Below are 14,842 nucleotides of genomic sequence, written 5' to 3'. Positions count from 1 at the left end.
TAGTTGCCTCACCAGTTGTCCTGAAGACTAAATGAGGAAACGCATTCATGGAACAGACAACCCCACCTATGGTGCTCAGTTAACATTCCATGATGGAATCTGGAGTGAAGACTGCAACAACCAATGGCTGGGGAGATGCTTGGCCCTTGGAATCCATATGTTCATCTTAAAATTCTTGTAGAGATGAAGAGGTGTTTTGTTATACAGAACTGTTACCTCTGGTAAACCCTAGCTGGGTCCCCAAGGGAGAGCTTCCTTCAGGCATGAGCACTTACCCCGCCCCCATAAGCCCTGCAGCAGCTAAGTGGAATCAGAGGCAGCTTGTCTTGACCCTTCCATCAGGATCGCCCCTCCACAGAAAACAGGAGTGAAGGTCTCCATACACAGCTCCACCTCTTTCTCCTGTGAGGATCTGATCCTGCCCAGTGTACCTCCTGCTCAGCCACGCTAGGCAGTGAAGAGTGGGTCACACACGCACATTGAGGCTTCCTGCTGAAAGCCTGACTTGGAGACCAGGTTTCTGTATCCCACCTGGGAGGTGGAGGGACACATGAGGTGGCTGCAGGGGGACTGATGTGCAGGAGAGTAAGTCAGCTGGCCAAGTCTGTCCAAGTTTTGGGTGACCCATGGTGTGCCCAGCCTTCCAGAGCCGGTACTTGAGAAGGCTGATAGAAGCCTCGCTGGTTGAAGCATGAGGCCAGCCCAGAGGGATGGGCGAAGACCATAGGGAGGATTTCAGATGCTCAGGACATACTCTCACTGAGTATGGTCAAGGTGGAATTTCTGGAGGAGGTAACAAGTGAGATGTGAGCGTGATTTTCTGGGCAGTGGGAAGAAGAAGGAGGCAGGGGAGGGATGAAGCTATGGGCAGAGGAGATGCTGACGATGAAGCGGCTTGGTAACCGTGATGCTTGCCAATGCATTCACTCAGTGGGATCTACCGAGGATAGGATGATAGGCAGGTACCCATCTTGGAGGGCTGCTTATCTTTGTTCTCAGTTGGTTTTAAGAGAAAATCTGCTGTCTCCATACAAGGTGAGTGGTGGGTCCTCCTTATCCCCTTTTCCTAGCACCCACAGGCCAGCCTTGGAGCCTTAGCTCCTTATCTACCAGCTTTTCTCCCATCCTGTGCACCCATTGTTTCCTGGGGATTCTACTGGGGCATGGAAAAGATTCTGGCTATAAAAAGTACCGTGAGCCGACATGTCCACCCTCCCACTAATCCCATTAAGGCAATAGTGGGCCAGAAAACCCTTGCCAGCTCCCCTTCTTGTTGAGCTTACCATCTGCCTTCTTGGTAGTACTGCCTGATTTCTTTGGGAGCTAGGGGCAGAAGCTGTTGAACTGTCCTACCCTCCATCCCTTGCCTGGGTACAAGGTCCCACCTGAGAATCCTGAGACCCTCATACATGTATGCACCAGGGCTCAGTAGTTCTCAAAGCCCTTCCAGCTTCAGGCCAGCCATGGCTCCCCTGCCCTTGTTCTCTCAGCTACCTCCTGTCCTGTGTACCCGCCGTTTCCTAAGGACTCTGCCAGGGGATGGGTGGGGTCTCATGCCACCTCTTGCCCCTGAATGGGGTGGAAAATGATATGCTGACAGCTCAGCCAGGCCTGGACTATGTCTCTGTGTCCTGCCAGGGCTCCAGGACGTCTGGGCCACCTGGACTGGGAGCCAGGCTGGAGAGGGGGGCACTGAGAGGGAAGGCCCCTGAGGTGCCAGCAGAGAGGAGCTGCCAAGAAGTAAGTGGAAGAGACTCCTCAGCCCCAAGTCTGGATCTTGCCATCTGTCAGGGCTGCAGTGGGTTCAAACAGACACACACACACACACACACACACACACACACACACACACACGGACAGTTTAAACAGCCTGGTCTAGAGGCTTGAGGGAGGGAGAGATAGAATGAGCTGATGGAAGGGAACAATCGGATCAACTTGAGGGGATGGAGACTGAAGACAGCTGGGGATGTGGGGCTTTTCCAGGGACCCCAAGATGATGCAGGGAATAGACTTGGCTTATGGACTCCCATTGACCCATGGAGGACAGCTCACACTTATGCTGTCCCTTGCCATCTCTTCAGCCCTCTTCTCCTATCTTCCCTCTCCCCCAATCTGACATAACCTCTTTCACTCATTCATTGAACCGATTATCCATGTACTGAGCGCCTACCTCTCTCTGAGACTCAGCATCCCATCTTCAGGTACAAGAGACTGTGGTGAGAATGAGACAGATTCTCTAAGTCACAGAATGCAGGCAGGGCCCAAGGGCATGAGGACTGGAGAGCAGAGGAAGGAGTGTCAGGAGGAGGGACAAGGGACTTAGGTCTGAATCTGTCTCTGGAGAAATCAGGTGCAATTTGGAGACGTGGAAACAGACAAGTGAGGAGATGCCAGGCAAAGGGTATGTTGTGAGCAGAGGATGGTCAGGGAGACCCACAAATGGGAATAGGCCAGGAGCAGACAGCCACAAGGACACCAAGATGGGTTGGTTCTGGAGAAGACAACGGGGAGGGAACTCCTGAAAGCACCTTAAGATTCGATCCTGGAAGAACCATTGAATTGTGTGTCCTGGGAACCTAACTTTGGGCTTAGCTGTGCAGAGTAAGCCAGGAAACAATACACTGCATCCCTGTCCCCTGGAGACTCAAGTGGAGTCAAGGAGATGGAGAGGGCTATAGAGTCATTCGGTTGGTCGGTCATCCTCCAGGAAGCAGAGTCTGCCCCCTGAGCCCTGGGAGCAAAGGGTAAACACAGCCAGCCCCGGGTGCCAGTCTGGGAACTGTACTCTCCAGCTCCCTGGGACGTACATCTTTTGTACAGGCTCCATGGCCCAGCCTTCCTCCCACAAGCCCTGCACATCAGGGTAACCTGCTATTACATGAGCCTTCCGCTGGACGCCTTCCAGAGAGAGACAGTTCCGCTGTGTAATGAGAGCTGTGCCCTGCTGGCCACACTGTGGGGCCAGGAGAATAGGCAAAGCCAAGGAGAGGGCAGTGGAGACTGTGGCTTGGGTTGTGATAAGGGCTCTGATGGACTGAGGCTGAAGTCATCCTAGAGACGGTGACATGGGACCTGTGACAGGACTGTGGCAGATGCAACAGTCAGGGCTGAGACACCCTGGCGTTGCACTGATGTGATCTCTGAAGGGCGCTATGACAGGGGATGTGACAGGGGATGCGCTGTGATGGAGTCTGTGGCAGACACTATGGCAGCAGCAGTGATAAAGGCTATGACATAGAGCTTGGCAGAGACTGACTGTGTAATGGGTTGTGATAGAGACCGTGATGGAGGATGTGACAGACATTGTGACAAGGGCTGTGATCCAGGCTGTACTCGAGGCTTTGTGGGTGACAGGAGACTGTGACAGGTGCTCTGGCAGGTTCTGTGCAGGGACTCTGACAGGGGACTGACAGGAAATAGTCCTATGACAGAGACTGTGCTAGTACTGGGACTGACAGTGGCTCTGACGGGTTCAGTGACTGACAGATCCTGACGAGCCGGGAAGGAGGGTCTAACAAGTCCAGTGGTGGGGGCCGTGAAGGAGTCTCTGACAGGTCCTGATAGGGGCTGGGAAGGGGATTGTAGTTAGTCTTATGGCAAGGCCTGTGGTGAGGCTTTGACAGGAGCTGAGACAGAAATATGGCTAAATCTGGAACCACAGTCAGAGTTGGGACAACAGTTCCTGGATCCCAGGCCCATACTCCCACGGTCGACAGAGCAGTTGGCGGTGACAGCGCCAACACACAGGCCCAGCCAGGCCCAGGCATGTGTGGAAACACGGGCGGGCTGTGCACTGAAGCTGAGATGGGAGTCTCCAACAGAGAGCCGAGGGAGGCTCCCTAGGGTTGCTGTGTGCCATGGGATGGCTGTGTGTCTGTGGGCAGGTCCATGGCCGCTATCCTCTGAATCGGAAATGCCCTCCCAAAGTCACGTGTTGAAGCCACGGTAGCCAGCAGGTGGCACTTCTGGGAGGTGGTAGAGCCCTAAAAATGTGGAGCCTGTAGAAGTTGGACTTGTGGTAATATGTCCTTGAGGGTGATATTCCAAAGCCAGTTTCTTGCTTGTTTGGCCCAAAGCCTTGATGAAGTGAGCCCCTTCCTCCATCCTGCACTCCCCAAGGTGAAGTTCTCTGCATCACTGGTCCATCACTCAACAGGGCTAAGTGACCATCCATGACACCCCTGAAGTATGAACTTCCCTTCCTCCTATTTTTCTTTGCATCTTCCATTCTCTTCCTCCCCTCTCCTTTCCCTTCTCTTTCCTTCATGTCTTTCAGGCTACTGATAAGGAATTCTCATGAGGTAGCACAGGCTAACCTGAAATTTATTTTGCTGAAGCCACACTTCTGTGTCAGCTTCTGGAGTAGCCAGGACCACGGGCGTCTGTGGTACTGTACTGAGTTCTTCCTTGACAGGAAAGTGATTCTGTCTGGACTTAACAGCTCCGGCGAGCTGACTGCCACTCTGGCTCTCTGGGCCTTTGTTTCTTGATAGTGGTTTTTTTTAGAGAGCAATTTATACAATGAGCTAGGTGCAGGTATGGATTGGTAGGGCTACCTGCGAAACCCCAAGTGATTTATTGCAAAGCCTTCAGGTCAAGGTGACAGTGAGCCTTCCATGGCTATGAACAGTCCTTTCCCTGGTGTGTGAAGATGCTTCTGTGAGGGACACAAATGTATACTAAAGAGTAAATGCGCTCATGATTAGGATAACTAACACTTGCAGAGCCTTTGCTCTGTGCCCGGCAGCACGCCAAGGGCTCAGCACGGATTAGCTCGTGTAATCCCGTACAGAAATTCGGTCAGGTAAGTGGTATTATCCCCATTTCACAGATGATTAAACTGAGGCTCTAAATGCTTGACTGGGTTGCCTAAGCTCTGAGGTTAGACAAAGATCGTTGGGGCCTTGGGCAGTGACACCTGACCTAGCCTTGGCTCTCATCCTTACCTACCACAAGGAGCGTTCTCAGTCACAGCTGAGGGGGTCTCTCTGCAGTTTTGAAGTTGAGAGAGGTTGTCAGTGAAGAGGGCACCTTCATACTTGAACCGGATGACACTTCCTTGGGGACATCCTTTCATTCTGTGGCATCCAGGAGACTCTGACCACAAGGACTATGTTCAGGTTTGTTTTTAAGTCACTGTCTCATGGAATCGTCACAGAAGGCCACTCTTCTGTCCTGGGTGACTGGATGTGTATTCTCCCAGACTGCCACGGTCAGGAAGTGAGGTATTGATATCATTTCCCTATAAGCCCCACCCACCTGCCTGCTCCTCGGAGACTCCCACGACTGGTGCACCCCTCCTCATCCCTGCTTTCCTGGGAGAGGCTCTTTGTCATCTCTGGTCCTGATTTTTCTGATTTTCGGTGTCCTTCAGTTGATTACCCATCCTCAAGGCAGCTCCAGCCTAGAAAGACTCTGCCTTTAACACCTGAAATTCAGCTTGGCTGTCTGAGCTCAGCCCTGTGCTTTCTGCTGCTCTTCGAGGACACAGAGAGGACCTCAGAAGCGCTTTTAGCTCAGGGTGACTCTATCCAAACACTTGCACTAAGTGACTTAAACAAACACTGGCATAGCTTCTAATAGATCAGTACTGTGTGTCTAGGATGGTGACTCTGGCCCTGTGTGGCTCCCGCCTGGGAAAGCTCAAAGCTGTCAGAAGGATTCGCTGTGCATTCCAGCCAACACTTGAAGATAGGGCCCTTGTCTCCCAGACGCTGAAGGATGGTAGAAGCCTCACTTTCTAAACACCTCGTAGAAACCCCAGGTGGTCCCCACTGCTTGGGGAAAGCCCCTGCCTCTTCCTTCACGGATTTCCTGTTGTATGCCCGGCCTTTAAAAAAGCTGCCTTTTGTTTCAGAGAAGCTGAGTCCAGTTCAGGCTGGATGCTTTCCTATTGCAAAAGCTATCGCTGGATCAAACCTGCCCTACGTACTGAGTATCCATCTTGCTTTATCTTGTCCAGTGCCTGCCTGTGCACCCCTCCCCTTTCTCTACCTCCCCTCCCCAGCTTAGATTCCACAATCCACCATCCCAGTCTTATGATGACAGTGTCTTCTGCTCCCTACCTCATCATCTATCTCCTCTGTCAGCATGCCCACTTAGCTCTGCATCAACCCAACCGCTGACCCTCCCCACAGGAGGTGCACTGACTAGCTGCCCTGTAAGGCCACAGAGGTAACTACACAGCTGCAGAGGTTGTGCCTCCTCAAACCCAGTTCCTGATGTGCCTTTGTGCTGCTTAGCAATCAGGTTGGGTTTCCTCTATCAGCTGTGTCCTCAACCAAATCTACCCATTAACTCTTTGGGTTGTGTTTGTTTAATTTGTTTTTCGGTTTGCTCATTTTATGTATACGAGTATTCGACCTGTCTGTATGCATTTGCACCACGTGTGTACCAATGAGGCATTAGATCTCTGACACCGTAGTTACCAAAGGCTGTGAGCATCACGTGGGTGCTGGGGATGGATTCTGGGTCCTCTGGGAGAGCAGCTAGTACTCTTAATTGCTGAGCTATCTTTCCAGTCCCTTGTTTGTTTGTTTTTTGAGACAGAGTCTCATGTAGCCCAGGCTGGCCTCTCAGTTTATAGACAAGAGTAACTGTATAACTTTAACTGCCTGCCTTTACCTCTTCAGAGCTAGGATTGCTGGCATATACCACCACAGTCAGTTTTATGTGGTGCTGGGGATTGGGGATCAAACCCAGTATTTTATGAGTGCCAGGCTAGAACACTGTCAACTGAGCTAGGTCCCTGTCCCCAGTTCTAGTGAGCCCTTGAGTTCCTCTTGAACACTTGTGCCCAAATCCCTGCCTCTTCCAGTAGGAGCCTTCCTGACAGTAGCAAGCTTCTGCTGTCCAGAAGTGCTCCTGGTACCTCTGCTCTTCCCTCCCAATCCCATATAAACTTCTCGACGACATCATATGCCATTCTTTTTCAGCACCTTATCCCTCCCCATTCCTCAGCCTTCAGCAATCAGCTTTACCCTCACTAGATCTTAAGCAAGACCACTAAGGACGTCCCAAGTACCAAGAATACCTTCATCCGTTCCTTCCTGACCTCAGGTGCAGTCCAGTGCTGCTGTCTCTCACTTCTTGACCCACCCCTCCCACATCTCTGATCAGTTCTTGGTACACTCCAGTCTTGCAGCCTCTGTTGGGCCCTCAGATAAGAACTCTGTCCTTGACTCTGTGAGTGATCTGTATTTTCCATTGAGATCTCTGTCCATGGTCACTTGCAGCCAAGCTCTTGCCTCTGCTTACTGTCCATGCTAACATCTCAGGCCTTTTCAGTGGTCTCCTGGCCTTTTCAACAGTCTCTTGGATGTCTTACAAGCACCCTATACTTGTTTATTTTTGTTGGGTTTTGTTTTTGTCTTTTGTTTTGTTTTGTTTTTTTGAGACAGGGTTTCTCTGTGTAGCCCTGGCTGTCCTGGAACTCACTCTGTAGACCAGGCTGGCCTTGAACTCAGAAATCTGCCTGCCTCTGCCTCCCAAGTGCTGGGATCAAAGGCATGTGCCACCAATGCCCAGCACCCTGTACTCTTTAATTTACTTAACTCTGTGTGTGTGTGTGTGTGTGTGTGTGTGTGTGTGTGTGAACTCCCTGGGTTCAAACTCAGGTTATCAGGCTTGCATACTTGGGCCCTCTACCCACCAAATCACATAACCAACCCCACCCTCATACACTAAGTGTCTAAGCACCCACAATATCTCCAAAGACCCCTGCTCTTCACACTCACTGAAGACTATTATCCATCCAGAAACCTGGGCATGGGTCCCAACTCCTTCCTATTTCCTAAATCTCTTTAATTCACAAGTCCCACTCTTTCTCCCTCCCCAGTCTCCCCCCCCCCACCCTATATGACTACTTCTTTTCAGGTCCCTTGACACAACTCCAGCTGATTTCCTGTCTGCACTTCAGCATCTGGCCTCCTGGCTGTCTGTCCTCCCTGACTCCAGCCCTGCTCTGCTCTAATCCATTATCCAGCATGCTGCCAGAATGGCTTTGCAAAATGTAAATCTGCCCATAGCTGCTTAAACTCTTCAATGAATTCCACTGGCCTTAGGCTAAAGCCCAAACTCTGCAAATAAGCTGCTTATGGCCTGGCGGCAGTTGTGTCCACAGCCCTCCCGGCAGCCAGTGCATTCCCTCCCCAGCACAGGGCTGGGGCCCCCTCAGGCTTTCTGATAGTGATCATGGGGTAATACTGGGCCCGGTTGTCATGTGGTGTGTGTGTGTGTGTGTGTGTGTGTGTGTGTGTGTGTGAGAGAGAGAGAGAGAGAGAGAGAGAGAGAGAGAGAATATGGATATGTTACTTGCTAAGGACTGTGTGTGTTTGTGTATATATATGTGGGTGTGAATATATGTGTGTGAGTCTGTGTGTGTGTGCATGTTTGTGTATGTGGGTACACAAATATGTTCATGTGTACGGAGGCTAGAAGAGAACCTCTGGTGTCTTTTCTAATATGTGCCCACCTTATTTTCTCTCTCTCTCTCTCTCTCTCTCTCTCTCTCTCTCTCTCTCTCTCTCTCTCTCTCTCTCTCTCTCTCTCTCTCTCTCCTGGCCTGAAGCTCACCTTCTGGGCTGGCCTGGCTGGGTAGCAAGCCCCAGTGATCCATCTGTCTCTATCCTCCCATGCTGGGATTATGAGCAGCCTATCCAGCAAACCCACATCCTTTTACGTGGGTGCTGGATATTGAACTCAGGTCCTCATATTTGCATGGAAAGCACTGTCTCCACTGAGCTAACTCCCACGCCCCACTTGATGGGGGAACTTTTAAAACACTGCCCACCATGTTTTGAAAGCAGGCTCCATCCAGCCTGCAGACGCTCCTTTTGATTATCTCCTGGAAGGCTGATTGTGTGCACCCACCATTCCTACGCAGGGTTGATTAGGTCTACTCTGGTTATGGTCTGGCTAACTCCAACACTGACTTAGATATCAGCCTACAACTATGTCCAGTGTTATCTCTCTGCAGCCCGAGAGCCTAGTATGGTGATGGGCAACAGCAGTGATGTTGGAGGAGAGGTGGTAGTGACAGGTATGAAGATTTGATATCAGCACTCAGTGGTGAGTGGATACAGCTGCTGGGGTCATGGGAAAGGAGCCACAGGGAGATCCAGGCCCTTTGGTGGTAGCTAGGTCCTCTCTTTCCTACTGGCTCCCTTGGTGACCAGCTGGAGGTCTGCTTTGACCTTTCAGTGGCTTAACTGTGGAACACTGTCACTAGTGGTCTGACCTCCATTACAGGACACTTGCCCAACTGGGTCCTAACACATCCAGTGCTGAGAGCATTCCTCCCTAGTATGGTTGAACCTATGAATATGCATGGATGAAGCTTTCCTCCATGTAAAAACAGAGGCTAAGAAGGAAGGAGATGAACAGCCTGGAGGATGCTGAGGAGACATCTGCAGTTGGGTAGGCTGAATCATGGTACCCAAAGATGCCTGCATCCTCAGCCCTGGAACCTATGGATGCCACTTTAGGTGACAGAGAGGTTTTGACCGTGTCATTGCATTTTTTTTTCTGGTCAACCCAGGTAATCCAAGTTGACCTCCTCATCTCCAGGCTTCACAGAGAGAGGTAGAGGGAGGCGTGACACGGAGCATGAAGCAATGCAGCCATTAAACCATGGAGGCTGTGAGGACAGAGGAAGGCTCACTAGCCAAGAAACGCACATAGAATTGAAAAGAAGCAAGGAATATTCTCTCCCAGAGACTTGGGAGAGGGCAAGACAGAAGCTTTTGATTCGGAGCCATTGAAACTTCTGTCAGGCTTCTGACCTTCAGAATTTTAAGAGAATAAATGTGAATTTTGTTTTTAATTACATTAACTTTTAATTATTCTTTGAGAATTTCATACATGTATTAGATGTATTTTTATCATATTTCCCCATTATTTACCCTCCTCACCCAATAAGCCCCCCTTCTACTTACTTGTCTGTTTTAGTGTGTGTGTGTTTGTGTGCGTCTGTCTTTGTGTTTGTATGTTGCTTACCTGAATATGATTGGGGAGGGAGTAGTTACTGGTGCATGGTTGAAAAGAAAAGAAAAATGAGTCCCCCGCCCCCCCAGCAGTCATTAGCTGTCCAATAGCTCCTCAGTTAGGAATGGGGCCTCAAGAACTTCTCTCCCTGATATGATCAAATGTCGACAGGTCAACATTGTACAGGTCTCTCGCAGGTCACAGCTGCTATGAGTTCATGAGTATAACAGCCATGCCATCTTTCAAATCCAAGCAGAAAGAAGTTGGTTACCCTAGTATAACAACAAGATAGTTATTCTGGTGGCACACAGGGTCGACTGCTGGGTAAGATCAATGACGACTGTCCCCTTGCTGGGGACACCTTCTGTAGCACCTTCTGGCTTAGGGAGAAGCTTCAAGGAGTCTGATGTCAGCTTGCTTTCTCTATGTCCTGGTGTCTTCATGGGTATGATGTCTTCAGCAATAGTGTCCTACATCTAATTCTGGTGGGAACCAAGAGGTTGGATCGTTTGGGGGAGGGGGCCTCTGAGTTTTCCCTAACCGACAGCTCATAGGAAGGCACTTCATACCCCCCATTTGGATTTTTAATAACTCATGTCTTCTGGGGTTGACATTATCTGCCCATGTAGGTAGACTACCTCTTGCCAAACTTTTTTTTTCCTGAAATTATATTTTAATTAGCTTACAAAGTAGTATGATTCCATATGGTTTTTTTCATGCATTTTTAGTTCTGGTTAGTCATTCTCTACTCCCTAGTTTCCTCCATCCCTGATTAATCCTTGTGCTATTTATAAAAGTTATTATTCACTTTCTTTTCTTTTTTGTTTTTTATTCATTTGAATATTTATTTTATTTCTCTCTCTCTTTCTCTCTTGCTTTCTCTTCTGCCCCTCTCTGTCTGTCTGTCTGTCTGTCTGTCTCTCTCTCTCTCTCTCTCAAAGAGGCTAGAAGACTGCACCCGAGCCCCTGGAGCTCTCCTTGCAGACAGTTGTGAGCTGCTGGGTTTGGAACTCGGCTCCTCTGGCAGTGAAGACCGCAAGCAGCAAGGGCTCTTAACTACCGAGCAATCTCTCTGGACCTTGTTTTTTGGTTTTTGAGACAGGGTCTCAATCTACAGCTCAGGCTGCCTTAGAACTCACAAATGAACTGACTGTGACTCCACAGCAAGCCCCTCCTCCCCCACCCCGACTCAGCTTCTTGAATAGTGGGGTGATAGGTGTGAGCCGCGTGTCCCAGATGTAAAATACATATTCTTTTAGGCCACCAAGTATGTGGTGACTTGTCAAACCATCATAGGAAGCGCAGTCGTCTTCTGTCCCTCGTCTTCACTGCTGGCTTTTGTTGTCCCTGGATTAAGCCCTGGATTAAGCTGGTTACTGGGCAGAAGCAGAGGAACCATGTTCATCTCTACTGGGCCAGGAGTGGTGGCTTTGGAAATATTCAAGGTAGCATCTGCTCAGGGCAGCAGCCACACAGAGGCCACCATCAGATGACATGCTCAGGCTATTTCTAGGGGCTTTGTCGGCAGCAGGTTTGAACTAGGGCAGAAGAATTCCAGACGGGTAAGGCTTAGCGTTTGCACTCCGTTTTTGGAATTCCCAGAAATACTTGTGGCAGAGAAGGAAGAGAGGGCAGAGGCTCTGGATGTGTGAGGAGAGAAACAGCAGGGGCTTGGGGTTAGAGTGTTAATGGAACTGTATTTATAGACACAGATTGAGAGGGTCTGATAGCATTTTGTCATGTCACTTTCCTAGCCCACTGCCCCTCCCCATGTCCCTCCATAATCTCACCGAGCAGATGAAGGATTCTAAGCAATTCCGTTCTTTCCCAGTTTTTATCCGTTTTTATCTTTGTCTTGTTGAGGTGTGGGAGCACGTCCTATGTGGGAGCACGTTCTGTATGGGAGCACATTCTACATGGAGCACGTCCTATGTGGGAGCACGTTCTGTATGGGAGCATGACCTGTGTGGGAACACATTCTACGTGGAAGCTAGTCATCGCTTTGTCGTTTGTTGCTACAAACATCCATTCCTCCCAGTGGTCACTGCTTTTGTTTGGCACTGTCCACCATACAGAATTTTCCCCACCAGCATTTTCCATGATGATCTCTGACTTAGGTTTCACACAGAACTGGCTTTGACTACCCACAAGAGATCCTCCCATGGAGGATTAGGAGCTGGGCTCTGCGGAAGGGTGCCCTTCTAGCGTACATGCACCACAAGAAAGATACAAGCTAAGGACAAACTAAGCAGATAAGTCTGAGTTGGGCTTGACTGTATACGTCTGTTTCATTGTATAGCCTGTCTTCATGTATGTGTGTGTGTAACCCATCTTTCATCACTAATTTGCAATGTCCCCATTCTCAAATACTCCATGTTTATAGGTGTGTAGATATTTATTTCTGGTTTCTTTATTTGATGCTTTGATTAACTTCCTATGTTTGTTCCTTGCCCAACTTTCTCCTAAATCAACATGATTTACCGCTCTGGTCCAGCTGAGAAAGTTACAGGCTACCACATATAAATAACAAAGCCAAAGTTCTTTATTGATCTGGCAATCAAACGCTGACGCTCAGGGATGTGGGGTTTTTAAAGGCAGGACTCACAATCAGATCAATAACAGGTGTGAGTTATGCTTTGGGTCATGGTCCGGGTCTTGGAAAGATCTTAATGTGCTACCGGGCACATTCATTGTTGTTCAGGGGAGGAGGGTTGGAAATCACCTGAGCAGACACAATGTGGAGTTAGGATTAGAGCAGGACAAGATAATGTTTCTTCAGTCACTCCCACACCCCCTCCCCACTACTACCCATTTCTTAAAGAATTTGCCCAGATTTCTTACCAAGTTAACTATCTCATTAAAACAACTTGATTTTGTTAAAAATTAGAATGGTATTTTTGGTCAGCATCACACTGAGTTTATCAGTTCAAGTCTGTTGATGCTCATCGCGCTGCATCTTCCCCTGTGAGAGGAAGGCCTGCCTCTATTTAAATCTCCGTTTGTATTCGCAGAGTACCGTGCTGTGGTTTCGGCCCTGGAGGCAGCCTTTTCTCTCATTTCTGTTTCTTTTTGTTCCTTTCTGTCAAGTTTGGGGAGGGTAGTTTTGTAAACCTGCATTTAAGCCACCATGATTCCCAGAAGTCTTTAGATTGTGCCCTGCATTGAGGTTGAGGGCGGGGATGATGAGCTGAAACTGTGGGTGTGGGTGAAATTCAGAGGAGGTTAAATGCTAAACGAGAGCAACAGAACTTAACAAAGTGCCAACATTTATGTGACTGTGGATGAGCGAAAGCAGAAAGGGAAGTGAGGAACCAGTCAGGGAAGGAGAGCTGCAGAGCTCTCTATGGACCTTAGTGGCGGCTGGGAGATTGTGGGCGTGGCTGTGGGCGTGGCTGCGGGATAGCCGCAGGCCGGGTTGATGGCAGTCTGTAAGAGGGGAAGAGAAGCAGCCTGAGATCTTCACAAAGAAAGACTCTTAGTGTGCAGGTGAACCTGGGATTACTCCTGTCATATAAGACACGTGTGTCCCCAGGTAGAGGAGACCTCTAAGTGGTCTCAGTAGAAGGAAGGCCAGGGTGTTTAGACAGCATGAGTTGAAGACTTCAGACAACTAGAGCAGACTGGGTGGCAGTGGTGTTGATGTTTCCTTGGGTATAGCATCATGCTATGCAAGCACTCTACCAGTCCCCCACCCCCGGCATCCTCTGACTCAGTCTGTTGTTTTTAGACGGTTACCCAGCAAGCTCAAGTGTTGGGTCTTAGATGAACGGGAATTAAAATTGGAGGGTAGTAAGTGATTTGTGTATCTGAGCAGAGAAAAGACAAAGACGTTTGCTATCAGGAAAGAGACAGAAAAGTCAGGATGAATAAGAGGTAAAGACAGGAGCCAGAGGAAGGGGGAAGCCGGGTATCGCAGGGACCAGATGTTAAGAAGTGACACCTAATACCATGAAAGATTTATTTAGGAATATGTTAATTGAAAACCTAATATGAGGAGTTAGCAATGTAACCTAATTGGAGCACTTGTATACTATGCACAAAGCCCTGGGTTCAATCCCCAGCACTGCATAAAACCCAGGAATGGTAGCACACACCTGAAATCTCAGCACTGGGAGGTGGAGGGGGCAGGAAGATCAAATGTTCAAGGCCATCTTCAGCTATATAGCAAGTTCAAGATGACCCTGGGCTTAGGTGAGACCAGGTCTCAAAAAAAACAAAACCAACCAACCAACCAAACCAAAACTGATAGGAACATAATAATCTGATATCTGCAAATAATATGCAGCATTTTTCTGTGTAAGGTTAAGATGTGTATCCATTAGCAATGGTAGGTTTTGTTTTTGTTTTAATTTTGAACAACTATATTTTCTAGTTTTTTTTTTTAACTTAGGTGTCCGTAGTGTAGTAACAAAGTCTGTTTGTTTGTTTTACTCTTCTTTTTATGAAGACTAGCATGCAGTAAGGGAATCCCAGCTGGAACCGGAGGAGGAATCTTTGAAGTCAGTGTCAAGGTTGGGGTCCTCAGCAGGTAGAGCTCCTAGCTGTGTAAGCAGAAGGTGAAGTGGGCTGACCAAATTTAGCACTGCATCTAGCCCAGCTTGGTTCAGAGGTCACCACCAGGACATAGCCAGGAGTAAGCTGTCCCTTATTCCCCTCTCTAGGGCTCTGCAGACCACCCCTGAACTGGTATGATCTGGTCTGGAGGACACTAGTGAAATACCCCCCCACACACACACACTTCTCTGGATCCTGCACACCAATATCCTGACCCTCATCTGTACCTTAGAATAAAAGAAATGAGAGTTTTGCAAGGCTGGAGTGCTTCCGGGGTTATTGGAAGGAGGTCCTGGCTGTTAGT

The 14,842-nt window shown here is 49.1% G+C and overlaps 1 pseudogene; it reads left to right on the top strand.

Annotated features, from left to right (window-relative positions):
- Positions 1–8,991: 8,991 nt before the first annotated feature.
- Positions 8,992–14,842, top strand: part of LOC110302348 (piercer of microtubule wall 2 protein pseudogene) — a 52,294-nt pseudogene continuing 46,443 nt past the window's right edge.

The sequence above is a fragment of the Mus caroli genome, unplaced genomic scaffold (assembly GCF_978045245.1).
Source record: "Mus caroli unplaced genomic scaffold, Mus_caroli_1 scaffold_11, whole genome shotgun sequence".
NCBI classification, from domain to species: domain Eukaryota; kingdom Metazoa; phylum Chordata; class Mammalia; order Rodentia; family Muridae; genus Mus; species Mus caroli.
This window is presented reverse-complemented; position numbering and strand designations above follow the sequence as displayed.